Genomic DNA, 6,334 nt, shown 5'->3' on the forward strand with positions numbered 1-6,334 from the left:
TGGTAATGGGACTGGTGGATAGGGGAAGGATTGGAAATGAGACTGGTGGATAGAGGAATGGTTGGTAATGGGACTGGTGGATAGGGGACGGGTTGCGAATGGGACTGGGAGAGAGGGGAAGGGTTGGTAATGGGACTGGTGGATAGGGGAAGGATTGGTAATGGGACTGGTGGATGGGGGAAGGATTGGTAATGGGACTTGTGGAGAGGGAAAGGTTGGTAATGGGACTGGTGGAGAGGGGACGGTTTGCTAATGGGACTGGGGGAGAGGGGAAGGGTTGGTAATGGGACTGGTGGATAGGGGATGGATTGGTAATGGGACTGGTAGATAGGGGAACGGTTGGTAATGGGACTGGTGGAGAGGGGAAGGGTTGGTAATGGGACTGGTGGATAGGGGAAGGGTTTGTAATGGGACTGGTGGATAGGGGAAGGGTTGGTAATGGGACTGGTGGATAGGGGAAGGGTTGGTAATGGGACTGGTGGATAGGGGAAGGGTTGGTAATGGGACTGGTGGATAAGGGAAGGATTGGTATTGGGACTGGTGGATAGGGGAAGGGTTGGTAATGGGACTGGTGGATAGGGGAAGGATTGGTAATGGGACTGATGAAGAGGGGAAGGGTTAGTAATGGGACTGGTGGATAGGGGAAGGGTTGGTAATGGGACTGGTAGAGAGGGGAAGGGTTGGTAATGGGACTGGTGGATAGGGGACGGGTTGGTAATGGGACTGGCGGAGAGGGGAATGGTTGGTAATGGGACTGGTGGATAGGGGACGGGTTGCGAATGGGACTGGTGGATAGGGGAAGGGTTGGTAATGGGACTGGTGGATAGGGGACGGGTTGGTAATGGGACTGGAGGATAGGGGAAGGTATGGTAATGGTACTGGTGGAGAGGGGAAGGGTTGGTTATGGGACTGGTGGATAGGGGAAGGATTGGTAATGGGACTGGTGGATAGTAGAAGGATTGGTAATGGGACTGGTGGATAGGGCAAGGGTTGGTAATGGGACTGGTGGATAGGGGAAAGATTGGTAATGGGACTGGTGGAGAGGGGAAGGGATGGTAGTGGGACTGGTGGATAGGGAAAGGGTTGGTAATGGGACTAGTGGATAGGGGAAAGGTTGGTAATGGGACTGGTGGATAATTGAAGGATTGGTAATGGGACTGGAGGAGAGGGGAAGGGTTGGTAATAGGATTGGTGGAGAGGGGATGCATTGGTAAGGGGACTGGTGGATAGGGGAAGGGTTGATAATGGGGCTGGTGGAGAGGGGAAGGGTTGGTAATGGGACTGGTGGACAGGGGAAGGGTTGGTAATAGGACTGGTGGACAGGGGAAGGATTGGTAATGGGACTAGTGGAGAGGGGAAGGGTTGGTAATGGGACTGGTGGATAGGGGAAGGATTGGAAATGAGACTGGTGGATAGAGGAATGGTTGGTAATGGGACTGGTGGAGTGGGGACGGGTTGGGAAGGGGACTGGTGGAGAGGGGAAGGGTTGGTAATGGGACTGGTGGATAGGGGAAGGATTGGTAATGGGACTGGTGGATGGGGGAAGGATTGGTAATGGGACTGGTGGAGAGGGAAAGGGTTGGTAATGGGACTGGTGGAGAGGGGAAAGATTGGTAATGGGACTGGTGGAGAGGGGAAGGGTTGGTAATGGGACTGGTGGATAGGGGAAGGATTGGTAATGGGACTGGTAGATAGGGGAACGGTTGGTAATGGGACTGGTGGAGAGGGGAAGGGTTGGTAATGGGACTGGTGGATAGGGGAAGGGTTTGTAATGGGACTGGTGGATAGGGTAAGGGTTGGTAATGGGACTGGTGGATAGGGGAAGGGTTGGTAATGGGACTGGTGGATAGGGGAAGGGTTGGTAATGGGACTGGTGGATAAGGGAAGGATTGGTAATGGGACTGGTGGATAGGGAAAGGATTGGTAATGGGACTGGTGGATAGGGGAAGGATTGGTAATGGGACTGTTGAAGAGGGGACGGGTTAGTAATGGGACTGGTGGATAGGGGAAGGGTTGGTAATGGGACTGGTAGAGAGGGGAAGGGTTGGTAATGGGACTGGTGGATAGGGGACGGGTTGGTAATGGGACTGGAGGAGAGGGGAATGGTTGGTAATGGGACTGGTGGATAGGGGACGGGTTGCAGATGGGACTGGTGGATGGGGAAGGGTTGGTAATGGGACTGGTGGATAGGGGACGGGTTGGTAATGGGACTGGAGGATAGGGGAAGGAATGGTAATGGGACTGGTGGATAGGGGAAGGGTTGGTTATGGGACTGGTGGATAGGGGAAGGATTGGTAATGGGACTGGTGGATAGTAGAAGGATTGGTAATGGGACTGGTGGAGAGGGGAGGGGTTTGTAATGGGACTGGAGGAGAGGGGAAGGATTGGTAATGGGACTGGTGGATAGGGGAAGGGTTGGTAATGGGACTGGTGGATAGGGGAAGGATTGGTAATGGGACTGGTGGATAGGGGAAGGATTGGTAATGGGACTGATGGATAGGGGAAGGATTGGTAATGGGACTGGTGGATAGGGGAAGGATTGGTAATGGGACTGGTGGATAGGGGAAGGATTGGTAATGGGACTGGTGGATAGGGGAAGGATTGGTAATGGGACTGGTGGATAGGGGAAGGATTGGTAATGGGACTGATGGATAGGGGAAGGATTGGTAATGGGACTGGTGGAGAGGGGAAGGATTGGTAATGGGACTGATGGATAGGGGAAGGATTGTTAATGGGACTGGTGGATAGGGCTGCTCTTCTAAGTTTTCATATCCAAGTTTCCTCCTCCTCCACCACCACCTTCCTTCCCTCTTCCTCTTCCGTCTTGTTGCAATAAAAAGGGCAGCAACACACTTCACACATTACCCCATCCCCCCCCCCCCCCTGTATCAAACCCTGTGCTTTAATTTCCCACGAGGCCAACACTCACCCAGCCCGTTTGCCATCCCCACTTAGCACTATTTACACCATACCTATCCCAGCAACGCTCCCATATCACCCCTACCATAACTCTCTCGCCCCTCTCCTTCCCCCATCACACTCCCCTTCTCTCCCCTTTACTACATCCCTCATTGCCGTAATGAAAGCGGCGGAAACTCTCGACTTTTAAATAGACATAATTCACGCCCCTCCCTCGCCCATGCTTCAAGCCGGCGGCCATTAACCTTTTGACGGTAACAAAGTGTACGTGAGAGTGGCTGTTGCTAGTAGGAAATGGCCATCGACACACACACACACACACACACACACACACACACACACACACACACACTCGTCTTTCCTTCTGTTGAGAAGTGGAGGAGCATCAGACTTTTCAACGTGTTCTTTAAGCAAATAAATTATACTAAAAGACATATATTGGACACGCAGTCACCAAGAGGAAAACGAGGGGACCAGCAAACTCAAAACGTCACAATCTAAGGCGAAGAAAGTTGGTTTGTTTTTAAGAAAGATCTCCAAAACTTACGAGTAGATTTTTTTATATTTTCCTCGTCTTCAAAGAGGGTTTCATAAGATCGACAATTAAAAAGGCAAGACCGGGAGTAATCCTACAACTCCCCCATCCTCTTACCCTACTCCTTCCCTATGTTCCTACCCTACTCCCTTCACGTCCCTACCCTACTCCCGTTTATGTTCCTACCTTACTCCCCTCTATATTCCTACCTTACCCGTATGTTTCTACCTTACTCCCCCCTATATTCCTGGCCTACACCCCCCTTTATTGCAGCTCTACTCCCCCCTGTTGGCCGAATAGTTTCAGTTGGTTGATGGTTCGCACTCCTCCCCTCGGAAAAAAAATCACGCGATGTTCCTAACCTATTCCCTCTTGTCACTGTGTTCTTCTAGTTTCCTCCCTTTATTATAGTCGTGCCGAAGGGTTACGAGGGTGGGTTTGGAGTGCTCGGTGCAGGATTGGTATACTGTATTTTTGTGAAGTATTAACGAAGCATGAATGAATTGAGATAAGTCTACGTTTTCAAATAGGAGGTTTTTTACAAGTGCATTTGGCTACTTGATGTAAAAAGAAATAAAAAAAAACTAGAGATGAAGACGTGCTTTTCTTCCTCTTTCAGGTGATTTATTTACTGTTCGTCTCTTTAATTCTATCCTTTTTTTTTTCTCACGGTACTCTGACCTTTACGCTTTCATGTTTTTTTTTCTAATTGCTGATGTTGTAATTACTATTATTATTAACATCACTATCATCATCATCATCAATAAACGTTTCAGCATTCGCCTTGCTAGTGGTCTGGTATTGTAAACGTTTTCCGTGAACATTTGCTGCCTGACTAACTGAGTGCCTGACTCGGGAGAAAAAAGAAAACACACACACACACACACACACACACACACACACACACGAAAAAAAAAAACTCCTCCCCTTGCACACACACAACCTTTACCATTACGCGTCGACCTGGGAAATCATTATACGAGTTTCATTAGCAAACTTCCAGGTCAAGTTTTTCCAACAAGTTAGAGGGAGTAAATTAAGAAGTTTAGGCTGACTACGACGAAATGTGTAATTAGGTGAGCGGCTGCGGATCGCTCTGGGCGGAATAAAAGAAGAGGGAGAGGAGGAGGAGCAGAAGGAGGAGGAGTAGGGAGAGAGAGAGAGAAGATATGCCACTTGCCAGCCAACAGAAGAAGATTGAAGACGCGTGCAAGTGATCCAAAGAAGTCGAAGAATCACCATCCGAGAGAGAGAGAGAGAGAGAGAGAGAGAGAGAGAGAGAGAGAGAGAGAGAGAGAGAGAGAGAGAGAGAGAGAGAGAGAGAGAGAGAGAGAGAGAGAGAGAGAGAGTCAGTTATGCGGCAGAAGTTGTTTAGCGAAGTTTGGCCCAAATTATTAGAATCAATCGTATTACCAGCTAGAAGGAGAGAGAGAGAGAGAGAGAGAGAGAGAGAGAGAGAGAGAGAGAGAGAGAGAGAGGTATACATAACATTATTTTCTGTCCTTGTTACGATGTGTGTGTGTGTGTGTGTGTGTGTGTGTGTGTGTGTGTGTGTGTGTGTGTGTGTGTGTCTGTAATTTGCAATATCACTCAGTCTTCACTTGGTTTCCGGAGTTGTATTTGGCAATCAATTACGAGAGAAGAGCGCGGTGAAATTATTGGGGCAAACTAAGTCAAATTTTGGGGTACAACTGACTATCGGCAAATCTAATAAAAGAAATATGAGAGGGAGGGAATGAAGGAGGAATGAAAGGAGGGGGAGGCGGACTGAGGGAATGAGAGAAACAAAGGAAGGCACGATGGGAAGGAGGGAGGGAGGGATGTAGAGGAAGAGATGGATGGAGTGAAAATGAGAGAGGAAAGACGGGAGGGGAAAAGAAGGAGAGGTGAGGGGAAAATCAGGAAAGGTAGACAAGAAGGGAAGAAGGGAGGGGAGTGAAGGAAGAAAGGGAGAGAAGGAGGGAGGGAGTAAGAGGGGAAGGACGAGAGGGTGAGGAGGGATGAGGAGAAAAGGAAAGGAAGGCAGGAAGGAGGGAGGAGAGTGACGGAAGAAAGGAAGAGAAGGAGGGAGTAAGAAATGAGAGGAAAAAAGAAAGAAGGATGAGGAAAAAGCAGGAAAGACAGGGATATAGAACTGAAGGGATGATTAAAAAGTGAAACTAAAAATAATAAGTTAAGCTGATGGGAAGAACGATGTAATAAAGAAATGATCCGTTTTATGAGTTTTCACGATCGAACTTGTGAGCGACTTGGACAAAAATGGCACTGGTCAGAGGAGTGAGAGGGCCGTTTATTCCTTATCTTTCTCATGCACCAGACTTAGGTCATCACTGGAGGCCACGATGGATATTACTGTTAGCATATTACATTATTACATTACGTTACTATTATATTAAACCAAGGGGCTCAGGGTGATATTCTTAACCCCTTGACTGCGAATTTCCTACAAGAAGAGTACACCAAGCTACAAGAATGGAACAAAATGTGGCTGCTACAATTCAATGAAGAAAAATGTAAAGTCATTGGGAGGGGATATCCAGCATACTAATACCACGCCACTATCCACCACAGAGGCAGAGAAAGACCTACTACTATATGTTACCAGGCTAACAGTGAAGGCGAAATCCGTGCCAATCGCAGCGGACGAGTTAAACACAAGCAGCGATTACCGGGCTTTTTTGTCTTTTTTTTATTTGCCCCTGAGCTGCTTTCTTTGCCGCAGCTAAAAAAATAAAAAATAAGACATTTCGGCACCCAAGCACATATCTGACACGGTTTTCTTAGGAGTTTTAGGCAATTCCAGGGGTAGTTTAAGGATCCTGGTGGTAGTTTGACCCTCCTTCTGTACCGTGAACCTAGGAAAACACTCATGAGAACCCG

Source organism: Eriocheir sinensis, chromosome 37, assembly GCF_024679095.1.
Source record: "Eriocheir sinensis breed Jianghai 21 chromosome 37, ASM2467909v1, whole genome shotgun sequence".
Lineage (NCBI taxonomy): Eukaryota > Metazoa > Arthropoda > Malacostraca > Decapoda > Varunidae > Eriocheir > Eriocheir sinensis.